Source organism: Natator depressus, chromosome 14 (assembly GCF_965152275.1).
Source record: "Natator depressus isolate rNatDep1 chromosome 14, rNatDep2.hap1, whole genome shotgun sequence".
Taxonomy (NCBI): Eukaryota; Metazoa; Chordata; order Testudines; family Cheloniidae; genus Natator; species Natator depressus.
The window spans coordinates 41,065,524-41,080,183 of record NC_134247.1 but is presented as its reverse complement, the minus strand read 5'-3'; the positions used below and the strand labels follow the sequence as shown (position 1 = coordinate 41,080,183).

Here is a 14,660-nt window from a genome sequence, read left to right as displayed (position 1 = left end):
TGTTGGGGGCGGGGGAGGGGTTGTGATGTCACCTGCCTTATAACTTTTACTCTCTCTGTGGTTAGAGCACTCAGCTGGCATGTGGGACAGCCAGGTCCAGTTCTCCTGTCACGCTGTCTAGAGTAGCTCACGAATGTGAGTACCAACCTCAGGGCAAACAGTTACAAACCAGGGTACAAACCCCACTCTGCTTGTGAGTTCTATATTTAGATTTCACTACCAGGTATTAAGTGTAAACCCCTCAATCACTAGAACAGCCTGAATGTGGAGTCACAGACAGTCCCCTTGGGTTCTCCGGTCTATCTTGCTGCTTTTCTGCCTCCTCCCCTGCTGCATCTCCCTGCTCCCCCTGCCGGGGCTGCCACATTCCCAGCAGCAGAGTCGGGGCAGCTCCTTCACACAGTTTCTATGGTTAAAGTCACCAGCTGCTCTATCCTGGTCAGAGAGAACAGTGGAAGACGTGGAACAGGAGACAGCCTCTCCCCCACTCAGGAAGAGCCATTAACAGAAACTTTCTCACCCCAAGGCAAAGGCAGCAGGAGGTTGCAGCACTGGAGGGAGAGCCACACCCTCATCCAGAAACAGAAAAGAGCCCCCCTCAGCCCAAGGCAAAGGGATGTGGCAGCCTGATAGAGAGACCTCTCCTTTCATGTCTCTGAATTTAATATTTCAGATGTAGAAATATCACCAGAACCCACCTGGTGAGAGTTAAGGGTGTTTGGTTGCTGGGCACTGAAAAGGTTTCTGTTTACTGGTGTGTGAGTCTGTATCCCAGACCTGGTGAGGTGCCACCAGACTGCAGTAAGGGGAACCCAAGCATCCGAGTCCCAGGATCCCCAGATAATTCAAGCCTCTGGGACTGGAACAGAGCCCATCCACTGCTCCAGTCTTGGGGTCCCTGGGCACATTCTTGGGGGGCTGTCTAGCCCACTATCTGAGGTGTTAAACCTGCTGCCTAACCCCCGGTGCAGAGCTGACACTTCAGACTCCCACATGCCTGAATGCACCATCTCCCAGAACTCCACGCCAAGGTGAGAGCCCGCTGGTTTCAGCTGAACTCTCTCCAGAGGCAGGCAGTAGTTGTGAAGCATTTCACACACACAGAGACTCTTTGCACATGTCCAGCATACTATTGCTCTTTCACTTAACCAGGAAAGCACAAGAGAGTTCAGATCACATAGCACAAAACAACCAACCAAACTGCAGTGCCCCTCACTACCTCACCCTTCCCTTGGGAGTCCTGGGGGCCATCTGGGCTCAGGAAAAGCAGACAGGGCCCCCGGCCTCACGAAGCTGCTGCATGCTGGGGGACTTTGATCTCTAATTTAGAGTCAGAGAGAAAGAGTGAGCTCCATGAAGGGACTCAGGTATTACAATGCTGAATGTCACTGCATCTAAATCGCAGCTGCCTAGAAAATCACTTGAAGAACACTGTGAACCACAAAGCCTGAGTTATGGGGAGATGTAAGTGTCTTAGGCCTTGTCTGCACTATCAAGTTTTGTCATCAAAAACTGCCTTTTTGGCGACAAAACAGCAAGCGCATACACACTGCAATGGGACTTTTGTCATGAAAAATGCCCAGTTTTGGCAACAAAAAACGTCCACCCCTGTGACAGGTTCGGCCACAGAGACCCCTTTGAGACTGTCACTTGATGCGCTGGGGTACCACTGAGAAGAACCCTCCTGCCAGAACGGGCACCTCTCCAGACACTCCAGTTCCCAGTGATAAGTTATAAGAGACCTTTGGCATAAAGCACATGCCAGCTATGTTATTTTCAGATTCATAAGCCTATTTTCATAAAGCACATGGAGTGCAAGGTCACAACCCCTGTGAGAGACTTTTGTCTTTTTCCCTCCCTTTATTGTTGACAAAGAGCCAGTGTAGACGCTGCTGTCGACAGAACTGGCTTCTGCCAATGTCCCACAAGGCCTGCCCTGACTGCTCTGCTCAGTGTTTTGATCTCTGCTGCCCTGCTGGCATGCACTCGTCCTCTTTCAAAGCTCCGGGAAGTATCTGACAGCTGAGTGTGCTACTCCTTTTGGGGAATAAACAATGAGCAAATCATTGCAATGCTCCTGTTCTGCTCAGCACTAGGAACACGGGGCAGGCAGACTGCTGCTGCCGAGGGAGGGAGACAGACTGCGGGGCTGCTTTGCCATTCCTCAGCCCGGAGAGCTCACAGAGCTACTCATGATGCTGCTCTCGGCAGCTGAGGGAGAACTCGGAGAGAATCCTGAGATGTGCAGCAATCAGCTCTTCCTTCCCACAACACTGCACTGTGGGATGCATACCCAGGGTGCATTGCTCACACCACGATGGTGCCCCCAATGTGGACATGATCTGTCAACAGAGGGAACAAGTGTGAACACCCTTTGGCGATTTTTGTTTTGTCAACTTTTGGGTGTCGACATAAGTTTTGTCAACAAAACTTGGTAGTGTAGACAAGCCCTTAGAATGGGATCCACAAAAGCCAACATGCTAGACAGGAAGTTGCCTAACCTAGCCAATGGGAGATACCAACTAGAGGGATCTTGTATAGGGAGTCTAGGCAACGCACTCAGCTTTGAGGATTACAGTGCTGTTCCTCTGACTGTCTAGCGTCCCTAGACACTCTAGTCCATTGTCCTTTGTTAGATTTTGTTCTTGATGTAAAATCACCAAAATACAGAAAAATCAGAAGCAACTTTTCTCTTCTTAGGATCAAATTTGGAGGGATTTGGGGAGTTTCAAGAAAGAGGGAGAAGAGAAAATGGTGTTTAACTAGAGTGGTTTCAGAGTAGCAGCCGTGTTAGTCTGTATCCGTAAAAAGAACAGGAGTACTTGTGGCACCTTAGAGACGCTGGGTATGTCCACACTACAAAATTAGGTCGAATTTATAGAAGTCGGTTTTGTAGAAAGCGTTTTTATACAGTCGATTGTGTGTGTCCCCACACAAATGCTCTAAGTGCATGTAGTCGGCGGAGTGCGTCCACAGTACCGAGGCAACCATCGACTTCCGGAGCGTTGCACTGTGGGTAGCTATCCCACAGTTCCCACAGTCTCCTCCACCCATTTGAATTCTGGGTAGAAATCCCAGTGCCTGATGGGGCTAAAACATTGTTGCGGGTGGTTCTGGGTACATATCGTCAGGCCCCCCTTCCCTCCCTCCCTCCGTGAAAGCAAGGGCAGACAATCGTTTTGCACCTTTTTTCTTGAGTTACCTGTGCAGACGCCACACCACGGCAAGCCTGGAGCCCGCTCAGCTCACCGTCACCGTATGTCTCCTGGGTGCTGGCAGATGCGGTACTGCATTGCTACACAGCAGCAGTTTATTGCCTTTTGGCAGCAGACAGTGCTGTATGACTGGTAGCCGTCGTCGACGTAGTCCTGGGTGCTCTTTTAACCGACCTCAATGAGGTCGGGGCACCTGGGCAAACATGGGAGTGACTCAGCCAAGTCATTTCCCTTTTAAGTTTCATCTAATGGCGATTCAGTCCTACCGGCAGTGCACTGTCTTTTAATCAGCAGCCAGCAGAAGACGATGGCCAGCAGTCATACTGCACCGTCTTCTGCCGAGCACCCAGGAGATGACGATGGCCAGCGGTCGTACTGCACAGTCTTCTGCCGAGCACCCAGGAGATGACGATGGCTAGCGGTCGTACTGCACAGTCTGCTGCCAGCAAGATGTAAAAGATAGATGAAGTGGATCAAAACAAGAAATAGACCAGATTTGTTTTGTATTCATTTTCTCCTCCTTCCCTCCATGAAATCAATGGCCTGCTAAACCCAGTTTTGAGTTCTATCCTTGAGGGGGCCATTCAGTTTCTAGCAAAGCTACCCCCTTTGTTGATTTTAATTCCCTGTAAGCCAACCCTGTAAGCCATGTCGTCAGTCACCCCTCCCTCCATCAGGGCAATGGCAGACAATCGTTCAGCGCCTTTTTTCTGTGCAGACGCCATACCAAGGCAAGTATGGAGCCCGCTCAGATCACTTTGGCAATTAGGAGCACATTAAACACCACACGCATTATCCAGCAGTATATGCAGCACCAGAACCTGGCAAAGCAAAACCGGGCGAGTAGGCGACGTCAGCGCGGTGACGAGAGTGATGAGGACATGGAAACAGACTTCTCTCAAATCATGGGCCCTGGCAGTGTGCGCATCATGGTGCTAATGGGGCAGGTTCACGCAGTGGAACGCCGATTCTGGGCTCAGGAAACAAGCACAGACTGGTGGGACCGCATAGTGTTGCAGGTCTCGGACTATTCCCAGTGGCTGTGAAACTTTCACATGCATAAGGGCACTTTCATGGAACTTTGTGACTTGCTTTCCCCTGCCCTGAGGTGCAAGAATACCAAGATGAGAGCAGTCCTCACAGTTGAGAAGCAAGTGGCAGTAGCCCTGTGGAAGCTTGCAAAACCACACAGCTACCGGTCAGTCGGGAATCAATTTGGAGTGGGCAAATCTACTGTGGGGGCTGCTGTGATGCAAGTAGCCCACGCAATCAAAGATCTGCTGATATCAAGGGTAGTGACCCTGGAAAATGTGCAGGTCATAGTGGATGGCTTTGCTGCAATGGGATTCCCTAACTGTGGTGGGGCCATAGACAGAACCCATATCCCTATCTTGGCACCGGAGCACCAAGGCGGCGAGTACATAAACCGCAAGGGGTACTTTTCAATAGTGCTGCAAGCACTGGTGGATCACAAGGGACGTTTCACCAACATCAACGTGGGATGGCCAGGAAAGGTACATGACGCTCGCATCTTCAGGAACTCTGGTCTGTTTCAAAAGCTGCAGGAAGGGTCTTTATTCCCAGACCAGAAAATAACCGTTGGGGATATTGAAATGCCTATAGTTATCCCTGGGGACCCAGCCTACCCCTTAATGCCATGGCTCATGAAGCCGTACACAGGCAGCCTGGACAGTAGTCAGGAGCTGTTCAACTACAGGCTGAGCAAGTGCAGAATGGTAGTAGAATGTGCATTTGGACGTTTAAAAGCACGCTGGCGCAGTTTACTGACTCGGTTAGACCTCAGCAAAACCAATATTGCCACTGTTATTACTGCTTGCTGTGCGCTCCACAATCTCTGTGAGAATATGGGGGAGACGTTTATTGCGGGGTGGGAGATTGAGGCAAATTGCCTGGCTGCTGGTTACGCGCAGCCAGACACCAGGGTGGTTAGAAGAGCACAGGAGGGCGCGGTGCGCATCAGGGAAGCTTTGAAAACCAGTTTCATGACTGGCCAGGCTACGGTGTGAAAGTTCTGTTTGTTTCTCACCCCCCACCCCTTGGTTCACTCTACTTCCCTGTAAGCTAACCACCCTCCCCTCCTCCCTTCGATCACCGCTTGCAGAGGCAATAAAGTCATTGTTGCTTCACATTCATGCAGTCTTTATTAATTCATCACAGAGATAGGGGGATAACTACCAAGATAGCCCAGGAGGGCTGGTGGGAGGGGTGGTGGAGGAGAGAAGCACCAGGAGGGGTGGTGGAGGAGGGAAGGACAAGGCCACACAGCACTTAAAAAGTTTAAAACTTTAAAACTTGTTGAATGCCAGCCTTCTGTTGCTTGGGCAATCCTCTGGAGTGGAATGGCTGGGTGGCCGGAGGCCCCCCCACCGCGTTCTTGGGCGTCTGGGTGAGGAGGCTATGGAACTTGGGGAGGAGGGTGGTTGGTTACACAGGGGCTGTAGCAGCAGTCTGTGCTCCTGCTGTCTTTACTGCAGCTCAACCATACGCTGGAGCATATTACTTTGATACTCCAGCAGCCTCAGCATTGAATCCTGCCTCCTCTCTTCACGCTGCTACCACCTTCCAGCTTCAGCCCTCTCTTCAGCCCACCACTTACTCTCTTCAGCCCGGTCATTTTGTGCCTTCCTGCACTCTGACATTGTCTGCCTCCACGCATTCATCTGTGCTCTGTCAGTGTGGGAGGACAGCATGAGCTCAGAGAACATTTCATTGCGAGTGCATTTTTTTCGTCTTCTGATCTTCGCTAGCCTCTGGGAAGGAGAAGATCCTGTGATCCTTGAGACACCTGCAGCTGGTGGAGAAAAAAAAAGGGACAGTGGTATTTAAAAAGACACATTTTCTAGAACAATGGGTACGCTCTTTCACGGTAAACCTTGCTGTTAACATAACATACATAGCACATGTGCTTTCGTTACAAGGTCGCATTTTGCCTCCCCCCAGCATGTGGCTAACCCCTCCACCCTCTCCCCTCCCTGTGGCTAACAGCGGGGAACATTTCTGTTCAGCCACAGGCAAACAACCCAGCAGGAACGGGCACCTCTGAATGTCCCCTTAAGAAAAGCACCCTATTTCAACCAGGTGACCATGAATGATATCACTCTCCTGAGGATAACACAGAGAGATAAAGAACGGATGTTGTTTGAACGCCAGCAAACATACACTGCAATGCTTTGTTCTACAATGATTCCTGAGTACGTGCTACTGGCCTGGAGTGGTAAAGTGTCCTACCATGGTGGATGGAATAAGGCTGCCCCTCCCCAGAAACCTTTTGCAAAGGCTTTGGGAGTACATCCAGGAGAGCCGCGAATGCCAGGGCAAATTAATCATTAAACATGCTTGCTTTTAAACCATGTATAGTATTTTAAAAGGTACACTCACCAGAGGTCCCTTCTCTGCCTGGCGGGTCTAGGAGGCAGCCTTGGGTGGGTTCAGGGGGTACTGGCTCCAGGTCCAGGGTAAGAAACAGTTCCTGGCTGTCGGGAAAACCAGTTTCTCCGCTTGCTTGCTGTGAGCTATCTACAACCTCATCATCATCATCTTCCTCATCCCCAAAACCTGCTTCCATGTCGCCTCCATCTCCATTGAAGGAGTCAAACAACATGGCTGAGGTAGTGGTGGCTGAACCCCCTAAAATGGCAGGCAGCTCATCATAGAAGTGGCATGTTTTGGGCTCTGACCCGGAGCGGCCATTCACCTCTCTGGTTTTCTGGTAGGCTTGCCTCAGCTCCTTAAGTTTCACTCGGCACTGCTTCGAATCCCTGTTATGGCCTCTGTCCTTCATGCCCTGGGAGATTTTGACAAATGTTTTGGCATTTCGAAAACTGGAACAGAGTTCTGATAGCACGGATTCCTCTCCCCATACAGTGATCAGATCCCGTACCTCCCATTCAGTCCATGCTGGAGCTCTTTTGCAATTCTGGGACTCCATCATGGTCACCTCTGCTGATGAGCTCTGCATGGTCACCTGCAGCTTGCCATGCTGGCGAAACAGGAAATGAGATTCAAAAGTTCGCGGGCCTTTTCCTGTCTACCTGGCCAGTGCATCTGAGTTGAGAGCGCTGTCCAGAGCGGTCACAATGGAGCACTCTGGGATAGCTCCCGGAGGCCAATACCATCTAATTGTGTCCACAGTACCCCAAATTTGACCCAGCAAGGCCGATTTCAGCGCTAATCACCTTGTCGGGGGTGGAGTAAGGAAATCGATTTTAAGAGCCCTTTAAGTCGAAAAAAAGGGCTTCGTCGTGTGGACGGGTGCAGGGTTAAATCAATTTAACGCTGCTAAATTTGACCTCAACTCCTAGTGTAGACCAGGGCTCTCAAATTTATTAGAGCATAAGCTTTCGTGAGCTACAGCTCACTTGGAGAAGGCAAATCCAGGAAGTGCTGGGAGCTGCCATTGTTACTCACCAGTAAATCTGCACAGGGATGTTATCAATGTTCAGATTTTTGTGAGTAACAGGAGAGTGACAGCAAGTAACATGCTCCCCCCTTTGAGAGGCTATTTATTGTTTCCTCTGTGCAAAGCAGTTTCTCTTTTGGCTTAATGTAAACTGGACGGGAGAAAGGAGAATGAAGGACATTATATTTACTTACTGAATAATGCAAATCATTTTCTTAAAAATGTGATGTGACCAGTGTCCCAAGAGAGCCAACTGAGTTTATTCAATTAGGCCCAAACTGCAAAAAATGGGGGAGCCACTCCCCAAAGCTGGCGGATAGTCCAATACTTAGATTTCCTAAGCCAGCACAAAACAACCTCTGTGATACCTTTCTGTTTACCCAGAAGCCAACAAGACATTTCCCTTAAAGAAACACAGCCTTAGCCCTCCACCCAGACACCCAAGTCAAATATGATGAGGATCACTGAAAATCTTATTCATCATATCAGAAAGTTCTACCAATTCCAAAAGATCGGACACATTACCTCCCAGGTTAATGAATATTTCAGATCTTATCCAAATATATAAGAATATAAGAATGGCCATACTGGGTCAGACAAAAGGTCCATCTAGCCTGGGGCTGGGGGTGGCGGTGGGAATGCTCTGGGTTCCTGCCGGGGAGGGGAGCAGAAGACATGGGGAAGGGGAGAGGCCTCAGGCACAAGGGATGGGTCCTTCCACTGCTAGGTCTCTACTTACAACCAGGGCCAGGTCAGCAGTGACCAAGTATAAATAGCAATTTATAATGAGGCTTAGCCCATGTACTGTTGTTAATGGGCAAGTTGTTAAGGCCTAGATTTAAAACAATGGCCTAATTTTGTGTGACTCAGTTTATCTCCTCAAAATACAGGACTTCAGGGCATGTGTTCCACCTGCATTTGCAGCTGCAGCCGGAGTCAGTGGATGCTGCAGGTGCCCAGCCCCTTGGAGAACCAGCCCCTAAGCACTTAGGTCAGTACCCAAAATTGGACCCTAAATCAAAAGACATTCTTGACATTTGGACCCAGCCCATCATTGTGCTCTGGTTCCTGTGCTGGCTAGCGTGGCTGTTTGTGTCTCCTCCCCAACAGCTGCAGGCACAGGGAGTGCTCCTGGGAGGAGCGGGAGGGAGTGGGGTTGGGGCATGGACAGGCTGGAGGAGGAAGGGACAGAAAGGGATAGAAGGGTTTGGCCAGGGTGAAGCTGCACGTCTTGTATTCTGCACCCTGGCAAAGCCCCTTAGGACCATTAAACCAGGGATGCAGCTCTGGCTGGAGCTCAGGACTTACTGCTAAGGTCTGCATTGGCCCTTGCAGCCACTAAATAGGGGGCCCATTGGACCAGCCCACTCCCTGCCTCAGTTTCCCCATCTATAAAATGGTTGTGTGGCTATTTGCATTACAGTCTATGGAGGACAAGATGTAGGCATATTTTCAATATTTGTAATTGTGTTTATAATATTTGTAATTCCCCTATTTGAAATAATTGTTATCATATTTGTAATTCTCCTATTTTTAATTATCATATTTATAATTCTCCTATTTGTAATAATTGTAATTCTGCAACACTGATTTGCAGCTCTCCATAGCTGCTGACGCTGTCTGTGTTAAAGCCTGCAAACCGGCAATTGACTCTAAGTACCTTGTAAGCCGTTAATTAACTCTAAGCGATGCTTTGTCATTGATATGGACACCTTACAACACAAACCGCGCAACTGGTTCTGCTCAACTGACCATGTTCCCTAAACTGATACTTTGTGGTTCAGATTGACGCTTGTAACGGTAAACCGCGCAATTGACCCTACTCTCTCTGAGTTGATACTTTCCCCTGCTTGTAATTGAGATTGACGCTTATGAACGTAAACCGCTCAATTGACTCTACTCTCTCAATTGCTTCTGCTCAATTGACTGTACTTTGTAAACTGATCCTTTATAATGGAGATTGACACTTTTTGTAACAACAACCGCGGAAAGCCGTTAATTGGCGCGGCGCTCATAGAAATATCACATAGAGAGACTCCCACCCTCTATAGTTTGTATGAGGAATGTTAAATGAATGTTAAAAGACAGGGAGTCTCAAATAATAACACCTCTGTATTAGTAATGTTAGAGGAATGTTAAAAGACAGTCAGAAATATTGAAGGAATGTTAAGAGACAGGGAGTCTCCAATAAATAACAATACTCAGTGAAATGATAAATGTGTTTTTATTAAAGTAAAGAATGTATGTGAATGAATGTTTGGTTTTGAATAATCAGGGAAGTGCCAGCCTAGGAATTCGGTGTCAATCGGCCAAAGAAGGCTCCAGGTGGAAACAACCAGAGAACCCCCGGAGGGCAAACTGGAATCCACCGGACTGATTCAATGGATGAAGAAAGCTGATGAGCACCTGACAGCCATCCTGGAGCCATCATGACTAACAATATGACAAAGCAATTTCCATGGACTGGCATAGGAATAAATTCCTATAAAAATGGACTCTGAGAACGGAGAACTTTGAGTCTCTGGTTCTGCCACCACCCTCCAGGAGCATCGGATGCGCATCTGACACGGACTCGGCTCCTCTCTCACGTACAGGCTACCTGGCCAGTGCTCTGTCACGGGCAACTTCTAGGCTGGTAACTATAACCGCTATGCAGAACTTGTATGAATGAATGTATGAACGTATATAGAGATAAGTAAGGAATAAATAGTGACATAACAGTGTGTGTTTTCTATATTTTTATTATATTTACAATCAATGTGGCATTTTGCCTTGTCCCTTTTACAAGATCTTGTTGGTCTTATTTTATTAGTGTAGCAAAGGGCCCCATGGTGCTGAGCTCTGAGCAGACGCTGAGCAAATAGACCTGAAGAGCTTACGATTCAGTGTCCAATCCTGAAAAGTCTCAGTGTCCAAACGATGCCAAAGGGACCAGAATGGGTAAAGTTACAGCCACCATTTACTGAGAAAGGGGCCACCCGCAGCTGACTGACTGAATGTCCCTAAGTAACCAGCTGCACACAGTACATCTGACAGCAGGGGAGAGAAATTACAGGTACAGGGTTACAGGTAACAGCCCTTCCCCACCTCACAGCAGCAGAGGCTCGTGGGGGGGCACATGGGGTCATGTGTCTCCCAGATTTTCTGCTTGGCTGGTATTGAATATGCTCACACAGACTGAGCATGCTCAGTAACATCAGCTGAAGGTACTGACCTCACTCTGCACCTGCCCCCTCCCCCCCGCCCACTCATTGGCAGGTACCGGTTATCTCTGCACAGCAGTATGGGGAGGCTAAGCACATTGGGGTTTGTGAGGTGCTCAGGGAGTGCAGTGATGGGGGCCAGGTAAGGACCTGCCATCGCTAGAAGTGCAGCTGTTTCCTGTCACATCAAACCACAAAAACATCACATTAGGGTTGTCACAAACTTTCCTGGTTTCACACTGACTCCTTCGCTAGCTGGTGTTTCTCTTAATGCCCCAGCTCCTGGAATCCTGTGATTACAAGACAATCTCAGCTCTCACTCTAACAAAGGTCACTTTCTCGCTCTCATGGCTGAATGTGACCAGAGCGAATCCTGAACACTCAGAAACAAACAAACAAAAAGTCGGGAATGTAATTTTTTAGAAGAAAACACCTCATGTTTCCTTCAGCCAGCCTCCTGAGTTTTGGTTACGTGGTGCTGGCAGTACTGCCTTGGCAGTGATCAGTTTCTGTTTTCAGGCCTTGTCTCCGGCAAAGGCTCGAAGGACCTTGTAGTGGGGCGGTTAGAAGCCAGCCCTTGGAGAGGGCTGGGGCTGAGAGTAAAGGCTAGGCTGATTGGGGAAGCAGCCACAGCTGGCCCTATAAAAGGGCTGTGAGCCAGGAGCTGAGTCAGTCTCTCTCTAGCTCTGGAGAGAGAAGAACCTGGCTGTGAGCGTGAGCTTGGCAAATCCCCTAGTTAAAGGCCAAAAGAGGTACTAGGGCCGCAGAGGTGTAGCCTGGGGTTAGGCAAAGGCAGCAGGTCCAAAATCCCCTTGCCAGTGATGAGTGGTTTACAGACTGCAGTCTGCTGCAGTGAGTGGGGACTAGATGATGACTGGCAGTAGCCACTGAGGCAAGGTGGGGATAGAGGGTTGGGGTTCCCCTGGGAGGGGAGACCCAGATTGTGGTTTACTGCTGGAGGCAGAGCCCTGAGATAAAGGGGCACTGGGGTCTGGGAGGGACATGGGGGCCAGTGGCAGGTGAGCCATCATCCTGCAGAGGGTGCTCCAGGTGGGAATGGAGCTAATTCCCAAGATGACCAGCAGGAGATGCTGCACCGGTGAGTCTCAATTTGCTACAGACCTAAATAGAAAAATGAAAGTTCTAATTTATCTCTTTAGTTCACCCCCAATCCAGGGGGGCTGTGCTCATTTGCTGCTTGGGCCCACAGCCTGGCTTCATGCACATTTCCACACCATGCCCTCTCTTTCTCTTTCTATTAACTGTGCTATTTTAGATAAATGATGGCCCTAAATTAAGGGGCTTTCCAGGGGTAAAGGATAGAGACTTAAGGCCTGAGTTCTCAGTGGCACAGGATTGCCAACCCCAACTTTTGAAAATCACAAGTCAGGACCCCCAAAATGCTGTGATTGCCTTTTATGTGACATAAAAGTAAAAATAATGCATGTTGAGTTCTTTCAATTTGCCTTCTGGCTTCTCAGCCCTTTTGGCCGCACTCAGATCACATTTTACGTTTTTCTCAGCAACCAAGAGAACCAGAAACTTCCGTTTTTAGAAAACAAAAGCCAAGAATCTCACCTCATCACATGCTTCCAGGAGCTGGGTCTTTAGTAAACACACCACATATCAGGCGAAACCATGCTCTGAAGTGTCCCTAGCCTCTGTTTGCCAGAAGCTGGCAATGGGTGACAGGGGATGAATCACTTGATGATCACCTGTTCTGTTCATTCCCTCTGGGGCACCTGGCATTAGCCATTGTTGGAAGACAGGATTCTGGGCTAGATTAACTATTGGCCTGACCCAGTCTGGCTGTTTTTATGATCCTTTGATAATAACTGAACTTGTTCTCACAGTGCCTATTGGTAAATTTCAGTTATTATCAAAGGAAATATTTTTTCATTGTGTGTGTGTGTGTGTGTGTGTACAGTGAAACCAACATTTACTGACATCTACTGATAAAATCTAATCCTTCCAAGTCTAGGGATATTAAATTCACAGGCCAAAAGTGTATTTAAGCTGGAATCAATGTTTCAAAGACCTGGTTCTGACATACACTAAGGCGGCTTTGGACTTGAGAACTTACTAGAGTTTGATTTCAGGATGGTGACTTAGTATGTTATGACATGTGATGCTGACAATTTGTTTGAACAGTTACAAAGTTCTAACTTTTTGAATCTCTGTGTCTACTGTCATTAAAACAATTATTGTCTGACCCCCCCCACACACACCTTAATTTCCCACAACTGTGAACATTTAAATTGATAAAAACTGTGATAGTTTAACTAGATAGATTTTAAAAAATTACTTATCTGTCAACATTATATATTAAATAAAATGAATTCTGCCAAGCCTAAATATCACTTCTTAGACACACTGTTTTGTAAGCTCTTCAGGACAGGGGGATGCTGCCATCCATGTGAAGCCCCAGTGACTCTCCACCCATCCCAGGAGGCTGATTGCAGGATCAGAGCCTTCTTGCTACATTTTGCACAAAAGCCTCCAGGGCTGGAATGTTACCAGTGATCTGGCTCCAACTCAGCAAATAGCCTGAGTGAGTTCCAGGAAGGGAAACACCCAGTTGCTGCTTCAGGCGGGCCGGGGGCATATTTCTGAGCGCAGAAAAGTGAAACTACCCCGTTACACTGTCCAAAGGGAGCCATGGCCACAGAGAGCCCTGTGGAAAGTCTCCAGGAAGAAGCTACTTGTCCCATCTGTCGGGAGTATTTCACAGACCCTGTCACTCTGGAGTGTGGGCACAATTTCTGCTGAGCCTGCACTGCCCAGTGCTGGGAGGGACCCGACACAGCCGCCTCCTGCCCTCAGTGCAGAGAAACTGTGCAACAGAGAAACCTCAGGCCCAACAGGCAGCTGGCAAATGTTATAGAAATCGCCAAATGGCTGAGTTTAAAGGCAGCGAAGGGAGGAGGAGAGAGGGTGTGAGAGACACCAGGAGCCTCTGAAACTGTTCTGTGAAGAGGATCAAACCCCTATCTGTCTGGTTTGTGACAAATCCCAGGCTCACATGGTGGTTCCCATAGAGGAAGCTGCCCAGGGGTACAATGTAGGGAATGACTGTCAAGTTTAACGGGCAAATGAGTTTGGATTTTAATTCCAGTTGAATTTCACTGCTTGTTGCCTGTCAGAGGTTTTACTTCACCATTCAGCTCTGTAAAGCCTTCATTGTGTGGATGGCAAGTGTGGCAAGAAAGGTGAAAAACGAAATCTTTAAATACACCTGATATGGGAAACTCTTCTCTGAGATGCTGAATGCTTTTCAAACCAGCTTCCAGTGGTGAAATAAGGGAACACTTTATACACCGGAAGCTGTGAAATGCGCCGTGAGCTTTGACTCACAAGCGCTGCAGGCTGATCTGTGTGAGAGTGCTGCCTGCAGGCTGGAGCAGGGGAAGTTACAAGCTGCTACTGATTTGTACCATAGAGTTTATTATTATTGTTAGTTGCATCGCAGTAGCTCCCATATGAGATCTGGCCCATGAACAAAACCCATTGAGGGAAAATCCCTGGCATGAGCAGCTTACAGTCTAGATAGACAAGACAGATAAAGGGTGGGAGGTGAGTTAACAGAGCAAGTCTGAGCAGACTGGGTCAATCGGCACTTTCAAGCTGATCCCTCATATGTCCCTCTACTCAGTGGTCTGGGTCGAGCAGCACTTTCAAGTTGCATCCCTTATATGCCACAGGTTCAGCACGTCCCTATCCCCACTTTCACGTCACAACTGTATGGGGAGTAACCCACTTGATGAGCAAACCCCACAGGATTTTTGGGCGCTACAGGGATCTTTAGCTTAGGTAAAAGAAGCG

General features: G+C 48.5%; 1 protein-coding gene across 1 annotated transcript in view; it reads right to left on the bottom strand.

The window, feature by feature from the left end:
- The window catches only part of LOC141998490 (zinc finger protein RFP-like), a 208,131-nt gene that overhangs the window by 90,063 nt on the left and 103,408 nt on the right, over positions 1-14,660 (bottom strand). The window lies entirely within an intron of this gene.